Source organism: Podarcis gaigeae (genome assembly GCF_964106915.1).
Source record: "Podarcis gaigeae genome assembly, chromosome: 3".
In the NCBI taxonomy this organism is placed as follows: Eukaryota; Metazoa; Chordata; class Lepidosauria; order Squamata; family Lacertidae; genus Podarcis; species Podarcis gaigeae.
The window spans coordinates 58,413,746-58,433,322 of NC_139680.1; the positions used below are offsets into that span (position 1 = coordinate 58,413,746).

The 19,577-nt window shown below is 44.7% G+C and overlaps 2 protein-coding genes across 4 annotated transcripts in view; one reads left to right on the top strand and one right to left on the bottom strand.

The window, feature by feature from the left end:
* Window positions 1-8,530, bottom strand: part of SAMD3 (sterile alpha motif domain containing 3) — a 39,512-nt gene extending 30,982 nt beyond the window's left edge. Inside the window, exon 1 of the mRNA XM_083731358.1 lies at window positions 8,260-8,530. The gene's annotated coding sequence lies outside the window, so the exon portion shown is untranslated. The remainder of the gene's footprint in view (window positions 1-8,259) is intronic.
* TMEM200A (transmembrane protein 200A) overlaps window positions 6,891-19,577 on the top strand; it is a 42,014-nt gene continuing 29,327 nt past the window's right edge. The window contains exon 1 of one of the 3 annotated variants that reach the window (XM_083731362.1): window positions 6,891-7,853. The gene's annotated coding sequence lies outside the window, so the exon portion shown is untranslated. The remainder of the gene's footprint in view (window positions 7,854-19,577) is intronic. The other 2 variants (XR_014562252.1, XM_083731363.1) reach the window with 2 other exon arrangements.

Consider the following 19,577-nt stretch of genomic DNA (forward strand, 5'->3'; position numbering starts at 1 on the left):
CCCTTTCCAGAAAATTCTGGAAAAAGGGTGCTTTTCTTCCTGTGGTGACATCACAATCCCTGTAACCCTGGCAACCTGCCCCTCCCAAAGGACAGCCTTTGTGCTGTCAGTTGGTCTTAATGGCCCAGTACTCTTCTCTCTTGGTTTCTTAATGACACCTCTATCTACCTTTTTCACACTTCTCCACAGATAATAGAGCATAGAGTTGGAAGGGACCACAAAGGTCATGTTTCCCAACCCCTGCAATGCAGGAATCTTTAGCCCAATATGGGTCTTGAACCCACAACCCGGAGCTATCCCACACTTCCCATGAAAACATCATAGAAGCCTCATGTACCCTAGATTGTGCCGTGCTTTGTTCCACTCCACATTCTTAATTCACATTTCTTTTTGCCCAATTTGTGTCCCTCTTTTCTTCAGTCAATGTGAATGAGCCCTTTGGACACAAGGCCCTAAGTGTTCCTTGCTTAGTTTAAGGGATGTTTGATTTTGCAAGGTGATACACCACGGCTGATGAGCCAACACTGTATCAAGTGTGGGTGTGGGGAAGCCTCATATGTTACACCTCTCTTTCTTCTATCACAAAGAGAGAAAGTCATAACATATGGAATGGGCTTAGTCTTTAAATACCAGTCAAAATTAAATGTAGATTTTGGTTCAGGATTCAACATATCTGTCTGTCTTGGGAGACAAATAGCACTTTTCAGGAGCACAAAATATGCAAAACATCTAGATTGTGTATGAACTATGCAGTGTGTGTGTGTGTTTGTGTGTTGTGCACCCCCCCCCCCGAGTTCTCAGCTTCCATTCATTCTAGAAAAAAAGTCATGCTAATCTTTCTTATAGCAAGTGCTAGCTACCTGATGTAGTCTGCTAGACTGTCACACTTGGACAGCTTTCTTGATAAATTACACTCCCGTTTTAATGACCGTGTCTGACATGCAGGCAATGAAATGACAAGGCATTCATATGTTGTTAATATAACTCAGGACTATGGCTGACCTTTCAAAAAATTTATTCATAAGAGTTTTGCATTTCATTTTGTTTGGTTAATTAAACTAATTGCATTGCTCAGTGGCCTCTAGCTAGAGACCTGAGCAAAGACTTTACAAGAGGGACCTTTAAAATAACTCAGCATAAGCAAGCACTTATGCTGTCTTGCTTCCTGCTACTTGTATGGTGTCACTGCAGAAGGACTTCCGTATAATTTCTTTGGCAGCTTTCTGAAGTAAAACCTCTTCTGTTTAGGGCTGTCAATAAAAAAAAACACACTTAAAAATACCTAACCTAAGTAGTGTGATTTCGGGTAGATGCTCATGATAAATAAACCTCTTAGATTATTTCTTTTGAATGAAGGCTTATTAACTAACTTTCACCAGTTTTAGCAAAACATATCATGCAAGCCAGCGCCTTTGTGCCACAGGAATTTATTTGGGTGAGGAAGGAGTGCTTGGTCCTGACACTCTTGCCGTCTGAACAAAACAAAGTTTATGAATCCTGGAATGATCATCCGAAAATGTCTAGTGAACAGGACTGTACAATCTGAAAGATTAGAAATATTGCATAAGCAAGCAGCTGGTTCAAAGAAAGATATTATCCTACCTAATTTTGCAAGGTAAGGTGATGGGCACATGAGTCAGAGTTATGAGTTGTGGTCATGAATGTATTAGAGGTCAAACACCAGGTTAAATAGATAAGGTAAGGGTAGAGGAGGAAGGCGAGGGCAGGGGTGCCAACTTGAATAAAATATTGGGGGGGGGGGCAAGTAAGCACTGCCCTGCATAACTGATCACATGATGTAGTGCAATGACACCATTTCAATGGCAATGCCCATCAAAAAAAATTGGGGGGGGGAGTTTCTAGCCCCCTCAAATATTTTATTAGGAGGTTGCCCCCTAGGAATTGATTAATCAGTGTTGTATTGTTAACCAGTGTGACAGGTTTCTCAAACAGCTGGACTAGCTTCGAAGGATGTCACCGTCACCATTTAAAAAAAGAAAAGAAAAAACAGCAACCAGTTTAAGGTTAGTTGTGAAGCATGGAATGCCTGTGACCAACAAAGCTGTCACACATTATGCTGCTCCTCAATTACCTTACAGCACATCTGAACCTTACGGTATCACTAGAGGAATCCTCCTGTGAATTGACCTAATTTTGTCCATTTTCGGCACTTTTTAACTTGCTGTATCTGTGCCAATTTTTATCAGATAAGTTTATACTTTCATATATCCCACCAGGTAGATTCTGTATGCTAAGTTTACTCTCGTGCACCTATAATTTGAATGACAATTTGAACAGTAGCATTTTGTTGTGGAGATATCTCTGCATGCATTCACTTCTGCCGCTGCACATTTTGAAACCAGCATATTTTTTCTCACTCTTTTTAAAACCAATGACAGGAATTTCCCCAGGTTATGTAAATGACACAGGTAATTTGATGTTCTCTACCCAGAGTGAGTTAATATGAAATAATTTCACAAGATGGCATGATTCAGGCGTAGAAAACAGAAGATAATGGTAATTTATCTGCTTCTTGAATTCAGGACACACTACTTATTCCCAGCGAGAATTACGTTTTGCTTCTTCCTTGTTTCGTTAGTTCATCTAGAGGTCCCTGGTGGAATTTTTAACAGAGATGGTATTAGTAATGCTCATGGCATCATCCACGTGTAAGGAGTCTGTTGTTATGGAATCAGATAGTAAAATCGCACAATACATTTCTTCTCCTTCCAGGAAGCAGAAGATGACGATTTCTTGTGCCATTCATTTCATTGACATTGTCAGCTCCTTCAAATATTTTGATGACACACATCAACTTAAGGCACTTGCTGAAATTTCCTGTGTTAAAGGAATAGCAAAATGCACACTGAAGGCACATCCTAATATATCATATGTGTGGGCAATTCCCATAGTTCAGAGCTTTCCAAACTGTGTGTTGCAACATGTTAGTGTGTTGGCTGCAGTGTGTAGGTGTGTCATGCTCCCCACTCTCCTCCTGGGACTAGAAAGTGGATAGTTTAACCTCTGGTTTGCTAGTAAAACTGAATTACTGTGTCATGAAATGATGCATGTCTAAAAAATGTGTCGCCAACATGAAATCTTCAGAAAGCTCTGCCACAGTTCATGCCTCGGCAATGTCCACATAGCTGACAGGAAGACCTGTGGCACCAGCAGGTGGTGTAAATTGTATATAGCTAGCTTCTCACCCTGGGACAAGTGGAACAACTCCCCTAATTTAGGCTGTGTGCCTCAGCCACCCCTATCAGGTAAACAATAAGTCATCATCTTGTCAACAGCTCCTTGCTGTTGTACACACTGCATATTTCTTAACGGTTAAAATTATTCAGAGAGAATTTCATCACACCCACTCAAAATTATACAGCTAGGTTGAAACTGAAAAACTGAAAACAGTACCCAAGCATTCACTCAGAAACATGTTGTAATGATGATGGCCCACAGCTTGACAGCCATGGAACACACCCTACAGGCAGGAACACAACCAGTGTCTCATCAATGTCTCACCATGGCCTCAACCTCAACCCCAGAAGGCTGACTTGTAAAATACAATGGCTGATGGTCCCCAAAGCCACTGAGAGAGCAAGGAGATCTAACAGAGTCACCCACCCATATCTCCACGACCTTCTTTCTCAGCTCTGGCAGGGAGGTTGTTGCATGGTGGGGTGGGTGGGACTTCAACAGGATCTCAATGACCCAACACTGTGTGCAGATCCTTAACCCAAGCCTACTGGCTTCCTGATGAAAGATGAAATGGTGGAAACAGCAGAGGTTCTGTCAGTGTCTTGGTTCATTCACCAAAGGGGAGATCTCTGATAGGCCCTAGTTTGGTGTTCTCACCACAGAAGAGAAGCAGGCTAAACAACCCCCTTGCCCATTCCACATGCACAGGTGGAAGAAGCTGTGCTGCCTATTAAGGGGAGAGATTTTGGAATCTGGATATGCTAGGTCAAACAGGAAGCATCTATGAGCCAGGCTGACCCTTGTGGAGGCTCCCTGCCCAGTTCAGGACCCTGAAAGACCACACAGAAGGCCTGTATGGTGCGGGAAGTACTTAAGTACAGGAAACTCCTCACTTCAAATGTTTGCCTTCCAAATGATGGAAGGTGATGGGAACAGGGACAGCAGAGTTAGCATGCTCATCCCCACTGTCTCTTGCATGTTAAATCAACACAGAAGTAGAATGTCTGCTCCTTCTACCCTCTTCATTGTCCTTTTCATATTTATGAGAGAATGGTGTTCATCTGTGCAAAATAGTTGTTCAGTAAAAGGTAAAGGTAAAAGACCTCTGACAATTAAGTCCAGTCGCGAACGACTCTGGGGTTGCGGCACTCATCTTGCTTTACTGGCCGAGGGAGCAGACGTTTGTCCACAGACAGTTTTTCTGGGTCATGTGGCCAGCATGACTAAACTGCTTCTGGAGAAACCAGTGCAGCGCACGGAAACGTTTACCTTCCTGCTGGAGCAATACCTATTTATCTACTTGCACTTTGACATGCTTTCGAACTGCTAGGTTGGCAGGAGCTGGGACCGAAAAATGGGAGCTCACCCCGTCATGGGGATTCAAACCGCCGACCTTCTGATCGGCAAGCCCTAGGCTCTGTGGTTTAGACCTCAGCGTCCCCCAAGTTGTTCAGTATAAATCAATAAATAGCAACATGGATGGAAAAGAACAGAAGGCGGAAATGATGGTGAATCACATGTATAAACACACAGAGGCTGTAATCTGTACTCTCAGCCCCCATGGTGAACCTAGTATTACCATGAGACTGGCTTCTCTAGGTTGCCAAAGTCTTTGTGGAAGGGGTGTAACAAAGGTCCCAAGGTGTTGCAGGAAGCTCCAGGTGGCAGTCCGCTTGTCCATGCAATTACAGCCACCACATGGGACATTTTTAAACAAATGACTGTGTTGCAACCAATATCCTGTGTTGTTAGCAATAACTTGTATCCACCTTGATTTTATAGCACCAGTGTATTATCAGTGTAAATATCTCCACTTTTGTTGCTGGTTATAGGCATCCACTTCTCCTTTTGAGATATGAACATGGTCATTTGCTTCCTGCGTCAATGGAATGATTTGCTTCCTGAGTCAACAAGTGATATGTTCTGGGCTTTTATTACCACAGTAGGGAAGGATTATGTACCCAGAGCAGCTGTTGGGCAACAACATGATCACTATGGGTTGTTTGTAACTGCTTACTAAAGAAAGATGCAGTAGCAGAGGCTACTCATCTTCTCTCTCTCGTCTGCAAGTTTCTAGGGATAATTATGCTTTTAGAAGAGTATAAAATGTAGAACACAAGTGCATAAAACAGTTGGATCATGTGTGCTTGAAATTCGTTCTGCTCTGAATTAAAACTTAACTACATTTGTCTATTTAAAAAGAACTTCAAGAATGTGTGTGAGAGACAGGCAGACAGAGGCTACAGAGTTAAATTCCCCATGTTAAAAAGTTACAATATCTGGCCATGTTCCTGACCGTACATAAATCTGTTTGTTGGAAATAAGCATTCCTCCAACATCTCAACAACTATAAATCTGGCTGATGTGTTTTAAAGGATGTGTCACTTTATTAGTTAGATGGCTTGCTAATTTCTCCAAACTGCTCCAAAGACTTTACGCCATCAGCACCAGGCCTCTTACAGTTCCCTGAGCAATTTTGAGGAATGGGGTGAAGAAGCCATCCAAGGCCTTCTGCATAAAACCAGATGCAAAAGAAAAACTCTGTGCATCCTCAAGCACATTCCTCTTTTTTTAATAATTCACAGACTCTAACCTTGGCAATGAAAACAAATCCCAATATTAAGCACAGGCTGAATTCACACCCTAGCAAAGTTGCCCTAAATTTGGAAATGTTTTGCTCTAGACACCTCACACTTACAAGAAACAACTTTATCCACCCAGCCCAGAAGTTTGTGTCTGGGAAACTGCCTCTCCTGGGCAGGGAAACGGTTCAGAGGTCATTCCAGCTGGAAGCGCCCCGCAAACTGTCTTGCTGGTTCCAAAGTGGCTGCCGGTAGTTCTCTCCACACTGACCCCTTCCTGAGCTTCTTTGATCTTCTGCTAGTTCTCGCTCAAAGCAGCAGCGCACCGAGAGGGGGAGCAAAGGAAAGAGAAACGAGTGAAGTCCCGTTAGGAACTGCTCCAGATTTATTATTTTTTGGGGGTGGGCAGACAGCAGTCTTGTGTCAAGTTAAAAGCGGCTGCAGTTTTATCATGGCATAAGCTTTCGTGGACCATCATCAGATCAGTTGCACGAAGTGGTACCCGCCCCCTCAAGTAATACGGTAAGTTGTGGGTGGTAGTAAGTTGCGAGCTTCGAGGGCAATGCAAAAAGGGGCGTCTCTCCCCCCCAAGCACAACATGTCGAAACCTCTCCAAGTTCCCCAGGCACCGTTTCTGCCGCGGTTTCCTGCGCCTACCGCCAAGAGTAGTTGGCCGATGATCCGCGCGATTTGAAAAGGCAAAAAATAATAATAATCCGGTTTTCTTCCTGGCCCCTTTCAGTTGCAATTCCCAGTCACGCAAATGCCCCCGTGTTATCGCCTTCTCCCGATCATAAACACAGGATCTTGGATTATATAATTAGGATGGAAATTAAGAGTTCCTACTGGCGTTCGTTTATTATCTCTCGCCCCGCGGCTCTCTCCATCGCCACGCAAATGAGCGCGGCATTAAAGCGGGTCTTCCCACCACTCCGCCCTTCCAGGCACGCTTCGGAGCGGGCGGGTGAGAGGTCTGCGCCTCCCTGTGGGTGTTGCTGGGACTCCACCTCCCATCAACCGCAGCCAGCATGGGATGATGGAAGTTGGAGTTCCAGCAACAGCTGAAGGGCCGCGGCGATTGATCGCAGAGCCAGCAGCTGCCCCGGATTAATTCGCAGGAAGAGGTTCTTCCTTCCAAAAATCCCCGCCGAGCTTTCTTTGCGCGTCGCTGCTAGTGGGGAAGACGCGCGTGGATACTGGCAGCGCCCCACCGCGCGGCTGCCTGGGCTCATTTGGGACAAAGAGCGGGATATAAATTTAAGAAATAATTAGCACACGCACCCCTCGGTGTGTGTGTGAGAGAGAAGGAGGAGAAGAAGAACCTATTTATATGCCCCAAATATAGAGGCTGGTTGGAGTGGGTGCTCTTCTCCTTTCAGCCCCAAGCGCGGGAACGGGTGGAACTGAAAGGCGCACGCCTTTCTTCAGCGTCACCCCAGGAAGCAAGGCGCCGGTGGTTTGTGCCCTCGGCTACTCGCCTTATAACTCCGGCTGGGGAGAGTTCATATCTAGGGAGGAGGGGTGTGTGTGAAGAGGGAACCAGGTCACGCGACCTCTTGAATCAACGGAGAGCTGAAAACTTTTCGAGCTTGCCTGTCTCCTCCTCTTTTCCCTCAGAGAGAGAGAGAGAGAGACACGCCTCCCATTGGCTGCCGCCGAGGAGGGGCCCCTTGTCCCCGCCCCCCAGAAGAGAAACTCCCACCAAGGGCACCTCTGCTTTTCCCACGGATGAGCCGGGGGGCTGCAACATCTGGCTGGCGGTGCAGGTGAGCGCGAGTCCGCGCGCCACGGCGGGACTTTGGCTGGAGCCCGAAATAAATGCCCCCCCTCCGCTGCAGCCCACCCCCCTCCCCGGCCCCTTCTGCCCCCGCCTCCCGCGCCCCCTTCATGGCTTTGTCTGCCTGAGCCCCTGTGAGGAGGAGGCAGCGGCGCACGGGGAGCATGGAGAGACGCGCTCGCGGTCTGGCTCGCGCGGAGCCTCCGCTGGTGTGAAGGCACCCGTGAGGCGGAGGAGCCCGCCGGGAAGAGCACGGCAGCCGCCGGACCCTCGGAGACCCCGCGCAATTGCTGCAGGTAATTCGCGGCAGCGGCGGACGGGGAGGGAGCTGAAACCCTTTCGGCGTCTTTCTTTCCTTAAAGGAGATGCCCGACCGTCTTCGTAGGAGGGCGAATGGGATTCGCAGCGATCCATAGGATTCCCAGTTGACGGAAGGAGCAACTCTTTGTTCTTCGCCTTGTTCCTCGCCCGCCTCCCATATGTATATTTTAGCATGCACTTGTAGGAGCGGGGGGGGGTCTGTTGCAATAGATTTCAATTGGAGAGGGGACAGAGTGATAAAATGGGGGAGGCAGCGTTCCCTAAAATGGGGCACGCTTGCCCAAAAAGGGCCACGGCACGTGAAGAGTCTCCCCGCTGCTTTGTGCAGCTGCTACACCCTCTTTTGTTTGGCTCTGAAATTCTTCAGCAACAATTCCTTACCAGCTTCAAGGCGCAAGAAATGGACGGGGAAAACGCTGGCATTCGTCCAAGGGTAGTTTCTTGTCTATTTTTAAAGGAACTTGGCATTTTCTATTTAAATTTTTGTGCTGGTTTACACACACAACACACAATCACACTTGCTCTGCCGAATATTTACAGGGATGAGAGGGACAGATGGAAACTATCAAGGAGAGTGTACTTTTCCCATGACAGAAATGAGAAGAAACACATGCCGTTCTTCCCTTAAATCAGGTTAGGGTTTCAGTCTGGATTGTTAATTGACCAGACAGATGGTTGTAAGAAGCATGTCATGCTCAGATGACCTGTTAATGAAGAATTTAAATAGCCCATGTATAAAATTAACAAGGTCTTGGTCACATTACATAGAATTCAGGCCATCTGCTCCTTTACAGTAGTACATAAAAAGTGTAGAGATTTTCCTAGTTTAAATTTTTCAGGAATGGAAGAACTGTTAGTTTGTGTCCATTTAAACTGCAGTAGATAAACTACTACTTGAAAAGTGGGATCCCAAGTAAAACTGAAAATGAAAGCTCAGACAACAAATTCTGGCTGAATTGAAGTTCTCAGAAGTTGTGCATGAGAGGGTTGTGCATTTGGTACATATTCTTCAATGGACCTTTTTCTGTAGTATCAGCTTTCCTTTTGACTCCCACTACCAAATATAGCATTCAATAAGTGTGCTTTTATCATATAAGTTGCAATCTTGCACACAGTGTGTCTGCTTAAAGCTCATTGACGTCACAGTTAATTGGCTGCAGATTGTGTTCAGGATTGCAACCAGGTATTTAGATATGGAATTATCCTGCTCAGTAAAACTACACCTAAAAAAAAAATTCCATATTTTGGGACTTGGTTCTGTAACTTGGTGTTGTCTGATGTCATACAAGTAAAGCACATGCCGAATTTCTATTTGTGTATAATGGACCTCATGAGAGAAACATTTCTCCCTTTTGAGTTTTTGAAAAGGGTCTACTAAGAAGAAGCTATATTCTTAGTAGATTGAAGTATGAATAGTTGAATGATTTGGCAATAGTGCTTCATCTTGTTTCTAAACGGGAACACTTTAGTGTCTACATCATGTTGCCAGTAACATTTCTTTTCTAGCAAAATACTTGTTAGAGTATAATTAAGAGGCAATTTCAGTAATTTAGTGCATGGATAACAATTAGTCTTTTGTCCTGAGCAGAAAGCAGTGTTCATGCAGAGAAAAGCTCAAGTGCAGATATATAGCAATTTGGAGAAGAAATCATATGTAATTTGTATTGTGTTGGCATAGGAACATATTTTACTTGTTGCTCTTTCATTGACATCAGTGTGATTCAGATGGAAGTGCACTGCAAGAAGAGTGAAAAAACAAAACCGACCTGAAGTCACAGTCCATGTTCACCCTTCACAATAGAGGTGCTGGCTTATCATGGTTTATTGCAGGGGTCAGCAAACTTTTTCTGCAGGGGGCTGGTCCACTGTCCCTCAGACCTTGAGGGGGGTGGACTATATTTTTTGGGGGGAAATCCCCTCCACCGACACTCCCCTCCCTTCTCCACAGCACCGGATGAGCTCCGGTGGCTGCTTACCTGTGCCTTGCGAGTGGCAGGGGCTGGCGGCGGCAGCGGCGGAGGGACGATGAGCAGCGCGAAAGGGCTGGCTCGGGAGAGGGGCTGCTTAAAATGGTGCTCAGCCAACTGTGGCTCAACAAAGCCCAGCCCCCTTTGTCCTCTAGGCAGGGCGGGGTGAAGCCAGGAGGAGAGAGGGAGGAGGTGCCGCAGTGGTGTGTGTGAGGTGGTGGTGGGAGAATGGCGCAGCCCAAACAATCAGAATCCCCACGCTGATCCACACAGAGATTCCCGGACCATCCGCTGGCCAGATCCAGAAGGCAATTGGGCCAGATCTGGCCCCCAGGCCTTAGTTTGCTGACCCGTGTTTTATTGGGTATGTGCAGCTTGCCCAATCGCTTCCGCCTCTCTGGCTCCTAGTTTGTTTCCCCCTAACAAGCCAGGATCACTAGCCAGCCTTAAAACATGGTTTGTAGTTGGCTTACAAACAGTGGGTTGTTAGAGAGCAGCAAACCAAGACACTTAATTACCATTGCTTGATTTGTTTCTTCCCAGAAGTGGAGTAGGGGCCATCAGGTAGTCTGCATCAGTATGCTGCTCATTCAAAACAGACCTTGGCAAGCCAGCAACCCTGGCATATGGTGACATGCAAATGTGGCCACTCCTTCCTTCACATGTGGAAAGTTTGGGTCAAATTAAGACTGCCTGTCCTCGTATGCAGATCTTGGACTTATTGAGTGGCCCTGAAATGAGCATGCAGCTTCAGGTCTTGAGGGAACATGAATATGCATAATGCTTCACACAAATAAAGTTTTTCATACCAGCAGTTCTTCTGTCAGCCCAGCTAATGGTCAGGGATGGTGGGAAGGCCACTGTTTCCCCATCCCTGATGTACACGCTTCCTCCTTAATACTTGCACATTTCCTCACACACTGCTGCTTAAATGCACTTTACCTTTGCCTCTTATCTCTTTCTCTCTTATCCAAGCTCTCCTCATTGCTGCTAATGGAGAAGAGAGATCTGAAAGAAAGCCTTCATCAAGGACATACAAGGCTTCACAAATGTTTTCAGATGTATCTGGAAAACATTGCACCCTGTATTGTGTGAATAGTGTCTCAGTGTGCATTAATGGGAGGAAAGTGTGCCATTATGAATACCCCTCCTTTTTTTTGGCAGGATGGAGATTGAATTCCATGTCAGGGAAACATAGAAAGGAAGATTCCTTATACTGAATCATACCACTGATTAATCTAGTTTAGTATTGCCTGCACTGACTGGCAGGAGGTCTAGGATTTCAGACACAAGTCTTTTGTAGTTCCACCTGCAGTTGCTGGGAACTGAACATGGAAAACTTCTCTTTGCAGTACATACATTCTACCAGCTAGCTATGCTCCTCACAATGACCGTGTGGGCAGTGGCGTAGCGTGGGTTGTCAGCACCCGGGGCAAGGCAAGTAATTTGCACCAACCCGTGGATTTGCACCCCCTAACCCGTGGATTTGCGCCCCCTAACCCGTGGATTTGCGCCCCCTAACCCTATCCCCAGATGTTGCACCCGGTGCGGCCGGCCCCCCCTGCACCCCCACGCTACGCCACTGAGTGTGGGAAGCAGTACTATATCCTGGCTGCTTTTTCCTAGTGGCTGAAAAATATGCCTAATTTGGCCGTGGCGCCTCATTCTACTTTCTTACCGAATATTCTTAGCACATACATACACAAGCCTAGTGCAGGAACCTTTGTTGTGATAACCTGAAAAGTCTGGCTGCATTCAGGTAGCAACCTTCTTACAGCACTGATTATGACTGCATTCACACGGCCCTTTATTCTGTTTTTCTGACATTTCTCTAACTGTTCATTTCTGCATTGTATTTGAGCCTTCACAGGACATAAAAGCCACTTCCACAAATATAGGAGATTATAGTGCAAGCTATTTCCATGTTAGTTGCTTCTAGAAAAAAACCCATCTGCAAATAGCACAGAAATGAGCACTAAACTTGTGCTATATACCACTAAATTTGTGGAAGTGGCCTTTATATAATGCAGAAATTGTTAGGAAAATATTGGGGAAACTGGAATAAACTGCCATGTGAATGCTGACTATGTGACTTAGTGAATGGCACCCTATTTGGGTGGAAAAATTCAGGGAACTGATCAGGACATCCTTTGTTTAGACCAGTTGACACAAACTGGCCTCCAGGTGTTGGACTGCATCTCCCATCATGATCCTTTGAAGGAGGGGGGGAATCTAGCACTCAGATAAAGAAAGATGTTTTGACTAAGTTTATAAGTGGGCATTCCTCTGATGTTGGCACCATTGTCATGGTTTGTAGCACTGGCACAACATTATGGTTTATAATGTGTCTTTGGTGACGATGTGTCTTTGGATGTCCTTTGTCCTTAATGCAAGAGGGAAAATCATATAATCCAGATGATGATGATGATGCCATCAGTTGTGGAAGAGTCATTAACAACCCCTTGCTATGTGCATGCACTTGTAACATACATTAGATGTATGCAAAGGAATAGGGCAGGTGAAACATTAATAGCACCCTTTAATTATGCTCGGTTTTATAACAGAATTAATTTAGCAAAGATAACATTACATGATATGAAGTGTGATAATTTTTCAATATGGTCCAGAACCTTCCCAATTAAAGTTCATGGCATCTTTAAAGAAATTACTGTAATTTAAAATGATACGTGTAGGAAAATAGCAAGTACCCCATAGATAAATTAAATCTGGCATAAATTCATGAGTTTGTAGAGTGGACTGCTGACCCTGGATGCTTGGTGAAGAATCTCAGTGTAAAAAAGTTGTACTTGAATATATTCAATTTAAAGCCACTTTCTTGGCTGATGACAGCAGGGTTGAATGTGAGATGAAACCCTTTGTAAAGTGGCATGGGATTAATTTCTCACTGTTACCAATGCCAAACATATGTGTCACTGGACCCCATCACAAGCAGCAGCCCTTTCCTAACACATTCATACTGGCACGAAACCCCTTCGTTGTTAGCATAATCTGTACTAACCAACTTTTTTACTGGCTGTGCTCCTGTGTCTTTGTCAACTTGTTGACCTGCGAAAATGAAAAGCTAAGTCTGCTTCATTTCTGCTTGTCGAATGGCTGCTAAAAGCACAAAGCAGGTTAAGCAGAAAAGGTAGCAATTCTACTCTTAATTTATGTCCTTGAGGATATCAGGTTGGTTGGATGGCTATGCTAAAATATGTGCTTTGTAGCATTAACTCCAATCCTAAGCATTTATATGATAGGACAAGAAGTCTAGGAGCAAGTCAATACGAATAATTTGAATAGGGATTAAGGGTGGCACATTTGATGTTGCCAGGCCCAGCCCTATAGGCAGAGTGAGTGGGCACCTTAAATGGCAGGTGAGTGCAGAGCAGCAATGAGCAGGTGGGAAACAGAGTTGTATGTCTACACTTCCTAAGATAGCCTGCTGCTTTCAGGTGTCATAGATGATGCTGTCCTGTTACCTGTACATAGAATAATAGAATCATAGAATTGTAACGTTGGAAGCGACCCCAAGGGCCATCTAGTCCAACCTCCTGCAATGCATTGAAGTAAGAATCAACAGTCAGTCCGGTTGATCTCTGTACATGGAAAGGGTGAATTTTGTCCTTTGGCTCAGACAGCAAAATGTATTGGGTCAGCTCTGAATGTAGCTGCCACACAGCATCCACTTCCAGTCTGATTCAAACCAATTATACCCATTTGTGTGTCCAAATCAGCGTGGTTTATGTAATTTAAATTGCTTCCTGTTGTGGCTGTCTCTACAAAGGCTGTCCTGTGTGTGTACTGATTTGCCAAAGATCAGATGATTTCTTTGTGCAGGATCTTCCAAGTGGGGTAAAGCAAATATTCGTTATTTTCTCATTTACTGGCGTGCAGTAATTTTATGTTGCAGCCATGCTTATGGTGAGCTAAGCTAAAGAAGGATTTCCCTTTCTCACTCACTCAGCACTTCACTTTATAAAAGCAGCAATTATTGGCAACTATGTGAATGCAATGAATGTCACTAGGGGGCGGTTTAACTTTTCTTGTGTTTGATCTGATTGGAAAGAAATGTAGGGAGCGCACAGAACTTTATACATTTTGATGAGTAACAAACTGGAGAATGGAGTTTGTTGGTTTTCTGCAGCCAGGGATCCTGCAAGGAAAACACACTTACGGATTTCTTCAGAGAAGTAAATATTTCAGGCCCCAGAGCAAATGGTATAGCCAGAATGTTCCTTGGCCACATGATGAACAACTGAAAAGCAATCTCAGCCACTCATGCACAAGTGAAACAAAACCTTATAACATAGTATTCTTTTTCTTTTTCCCTAACATCTCCAAAATCCTACACACTGATCATCTTCAGGGCTTCACTATAAGAACCGTTCAAGATTTCAGTGAGACTCATGATCGTACAAAGGCTTTGGGAACCAGATGACTCATCCAGTACTCTCTAAATCAGTTATATTTTGTTGGTGGAGATTTAAAATGGGATCTCCCAGCTCTCAGTCAAGCTATCCTCAATACCTACCATGCTGGTCCTTGTATTAACACTCTCTGCCCCTATACTGTTTATTCAATTTGTATCGGAAGTAAAAACAACAACTAATATATGTATCTGTCAATCCCAGGATGCGGTCTAAGGGCACCTTGCTTTAGCTATGGGGGTTTCCATTGCTACCACTTTCTTGGCCCTGTTGCTATCTTGATGGCAGGGCATCCTCAATCAATTGGTTTTGTTTTCCAGTTATACTCATGTTTTTGAGGTACAGTGCTTTAGCTGCCTCCCTGCTTTAGCTTCCTCCCTCCCTTCCACACTTCCCTAATTTGAACAGGGGTGTATGTCAAGCATGTGGCAGACCACAATACATAGTTAGTGGGATGTGCTTGACTTTATGGGTCACAAGTTCCAGGCCTTCACTGCAGTACTTGGAAAGATCATTTAAAAAAGGAACTAGTTCATCCTGTCCAAAAGTAGACTAGTAATAGTGAAAGTTCTTACTTTAAGAAAATGAGCTCTGGTTCCAGCAGCGGAGCATATGCCGGTGCCAAGGGGGTGGGGCATGGAGTGTGCCCTCCCATGCGCCACATTTCAGGGTAGGAGAGGGGCAGGGAAGCTGCTGCTCACTCTCCTGCTGCTCTCCACAGCTGGGTCAGACATGACCTGGCAACAGAGCTGCTGTGTCCAGGTGCGTCTCAACATGGCTGAGGAGGGCTGCTCTCTGACACCGGGTCAGAAGAGCTGACGCTGCCGGGCATGAGGTGTGCCATCCACTTGCCTGCCATTTTGTCACCCCCCCAGTCATGACACCCGGGGCGGCTTGCACCCACCGCACCCCCCTTCCTACGCCTCTGTCTGGTTCATCCTAATGAAATAAGCTATATATTTGCAAGAACTTATAGAGAATAACTCCAGAGCTATTCCTTTCAGATAAAACAGCTGTGGTTATATTTAAAAAACACAACCAGAAGAATCTACTGGGATGTAATGTCATCAAAAGGACCATTGTAGTTTTATATATTATATAAGTTTCAATAGTTTTAACAGCTAATCTCATTTGAGTTTTACATTCATGTGTTGCAACTCTAATACACTAGAGAATAAAGAGGTGGTGTTCTCCCATTTTTGTAATGAGAGAACCCACTATATTACATGTAGTGCTAGAGTCACTCATCAGAGTGATTTATTTGTCAGTTGTGTTCATTTAACTTCAATTTAATGATAGATAGTAGGTGTGCAGTATTCAGTGATTTGTTTGCATGGTGTGAAATTTGTAGATATTACCTGTTACCATGTGACAGATAGTGCTGAAGAGAAGTCAGTGATCATGATGTATTGGCAGCAATGCTGTGGGTAAATGCAATTGTGTGACCTAGAAGCAAATTTAGGTTTCTAGGCAGGAGATTGAAAGCCAGGCGCTTCATGGTAGCTTTCTCTGAAATGCTACCCATTCGACTACCAGAGTTAGCTTTGCAGGTAGGTCTGAAGAGTCTCAATGCATGGGTGAGAAGGTGGTGCCAGGATTTGGATTTATTAGACACCTTTTGTGACAAGGTAGACATGTACAAAAGAGACAGGTTCCACTTGAACCGTAATAGAACCAGACTGTTTGCACTTAAAATGAACAAGGTAGCAGAACAGCTTTTTAACTGAGCACTGGGGGATAGCCAACAGAAGACGAAGAACATTGGGTTTAGGGTGAATCAACCCTAAGGGATGAGAATGTGTTGAACTAGGCAATGAAAGTGCAGGTGTAAATCATTTATTTTCTTTTGCTTTACTATGTATTTTGAGTTTTAAAGGAGAGCACAGATGCAATGGGCATATCTGAAACATGATAGAGAGAACCAGTGGGTCATAGTTATTTCTGAACATAAACTCTTTGGAGAGGACAGGGAAGGGCATTCTAAGGGTGTTGTTCTGTACATCAAATAGGACATAGAATCCAGCAAGCTAGAAAGCCCAGACAGTTCAGACTCTCAACAATATCAACATTGGCGGTGGTGCTATTCCCTAAGAGCAATTTAGTACTGGGGATATACTGTTAACTGCCTGACTAGGCCTGGGCGATGTATAGATACATTGCCCAGGACTGGTTTGAGTGCCAGAGCATGATGGCGCCTTCACCTAGCAGTATATCGTGGGTGAACCTACTGCCACTCCTGCTGAGTGTGGTAGAACACAAGATGTACAGACCTGAGATAATAGTCTAATCTGTAGCACTGTCAAGCAAAAACTCTTTGTGAGTATTCTTCATATACTTTCCTAAACAATGTTCCATTATATTGGCCTTGATTAGTACTATTAAGTATTATTGAAATGGCTGACTTTGCATTTTAGTCTGGAAAGCCACCCTTACCCACTAGGTCATAACTTGGAATTATTGTGTGGTGCAAACTTTTATTGATATCATTTCAAGCACAAGTTGCTCTGACCTTAATTCCATATCAATAGGAAATCAGATGATGTTACTGTTGTTTTGATCCATCAGACTTATCATAACATATGACATGGAGGCTCAGAACACGTTGTTGTTTATGAGACAACATCAAGATTGTTACATTCTTTCTCCGGACAGTTTGTACTATTCAGCTAATTGGTGCATGTTGTTGTCTCCGTTATGGGCTATAGAGAGAGAGAGAGCATATTACAGTGTTGATGTATTCTGAATTTAAATAAATCTTAAGCCCAATCTTTTAAGCCCAATGTGGGGCTTAAAATCCCAAGGGGTACCCTTAAGATTCATTCTGGGTTTAAAGCATGGATGTGAAACCTATAGCCCTTCAGATGTTGTTGGACTCCAGTTCCCAGCAGCCCCAGCAGGCAGTGTCAAGAGGCAGAAATGATGGAAGTTGTGCACCAGTAACTTTCTTTTGGTGTCAGGTGAGGAGTAATGGTTAGCTTGGTGTATGGTAGCCCATAAAATAATTTACATTTGAACATTTGCCACCACAGAGTGCTCTTTTGCAGATTATTCAAACCCCATTGAATGTGTAACCTTAGGAACTTCTCCAGACAATAAGTGTATTGTTTTAGGCAAGCTGCATTTATTATATTATTGCATGCACACCAGTCTTGAAGTGGCAAGAGACTCCAGGGATTCCAATGCTTACCCAGGGTTCAGTTTTCTTGGAAAGAAGTTCACTGGAGACTGTCATGTTTTTAGGAAATATGTTTTTATTCACACACATAAACAACCTGAGCATTGGGTGCAAGGGCTCACAGCATTAACACGCCCAACACACCTTGCTTTCCCCATAGGTTTCCAGGATCCGTAGCTTTGGATCCAGCACAGAACAAGACAAACCTCTGTCTTCAGCTTCCTGCCCAGACAAAAAACTCACCCCCAGACTAGCCCCTAGATCAGGGGTCAGCAAACTTTTTCAGCAGGGGGCTGGTCCACTGTCCCTCAAACCTTGTGGGGGGCTGGACTATATTTTTTTTTTGGGGGGGAGTAACAAATTCCTATGCCCCACAAATAACCCGGAGATGCATTTTAAATAAAAGGACACATTCTACTCATGCTGTTAAAAGGCAATTGGGCTGGATCTGGTCCCCCGGGCCTTAGTTCGCCTACCCATGCCCTAGATCTCCTGTCACCCAGGCAGCTGAAGTGGGAAGAGGCCCATTCCTCCTCCTCCTCCTGTAGAAAACCAACACTTAGTTGTCCTTATGGCAACATAGCCCACTCTTTAAAATGCTGATGAGAGTCCTTAAATGGCCGGCAACTTGACAAAGAAACTGGTTTGATCAGTTAAGCAGTTCCTTCTATTACCAGCCCCCTCCCCACAATCCCATAACAATGCATTGCAATATTTTGTTGGTGGTGAAATGCAGAGTGGGTAGATCATGTGCTTTACATTAGTTTCAGTTGTTCAGTTGTTTCCCCCTCATCCGTAGCTGCAGAATTGGTGCTTGTCTATTCTACTTGCACAATGAATGCAGCTTTCCTTTCTTCTCTCAGATTATTGTGCAGATTGTATATATATATAAATTTTCTGCAAAGTTGATTACCCCCTTTCACATTATATTGACAGTGTGCTTCAAAACCATTAACTTGTATAGGATGTTTTTCAAACACCAGGGGGAAGTAACAGTGAGTAATTCTTACAGAAGAAGGCACTAACTGATCAGATCACCAAAGTGGGTATTTAATTAAATTTTAATCAGAGCTCTAAAAATGAGTGTCAGTGCTGATGAAGCTGTTTTAAATAACATCGTGTATTTCCCAGTGAAGCATTCCAGTTTCCCAACCAATAAATATTCTGCATGTGTCAAGATAAACTGTTGTCTTCGTTCAATAATCCTGTACTAATATTTATTATATAGATATATTTATTTACTTATTGCAGACTAATTTTGCATGTTCCAACTAAGCAACTTTGTTCAGTGCGATTAATTACAAGTAGCAGTGTATAGGATCTGACCCAACTTTTTTCTGAACTGTACTACTTATTCTCCAATACTAAGACAATGTAGATGGTGTGTGCCTGTCATATCATAGAATCATATGTTTGTAGAGTTGGAAGGAATCACAAGAGTCATCTAGTCCAACTCCTAACAATGCAGGACACTTTTGCCCAATGTGGGGCTCGAGCCCCATTGCCATCATGAAGTCTCACAGTTGCCGTCACTGCTGTCACTTCCTGCCACCACCACAAGGCCTTGCAGGCCACTGCCACTGCTGCCACATCCAGCACTGCTGTGAGTCCTCGCAGGCCACTGCTGCTACTGTCGTCACTAGAACCACGGCAAGGTCTTGCAGGTTGTCACTGCTATGGCCGACATGTACCACAGTCATGGCAAGCTGTTTCTGCCATTGTTGCTTCTGCCTCCTAGCAGGCCTGCTGGTAGTCTGGCAGTCCCAGGTTATTTGTATTCACTATGACTCATCACCGTTCTTTGGATGTCCTGAATAACACCATTTGGTAAGGTAAAGGTAAAGGTAAAGGTACCCCTGCCCGTACGGGCCAGTCTTGCCAGACTCTGGGGTTGTGCGCCCATCTCACTCAAGAGGCCAGGGGCCAGCGCTGTCCGGAGACACTTCCGGGTCACGTGGCCAGCGTGACATCGCTGCTCTGGCGAGCCAGAGCCGCACACGGAAACGCCGTTTACCTTCCCGCTGGTAAGCGGTCCCTATTTATCTACTTGCACCCGGAGGTGCTTTCGAACTGCTAGGTTGGCAGGCGCTGGGACCGAGCAGCGGGAGCGCACCCCGCCGCAGGGAT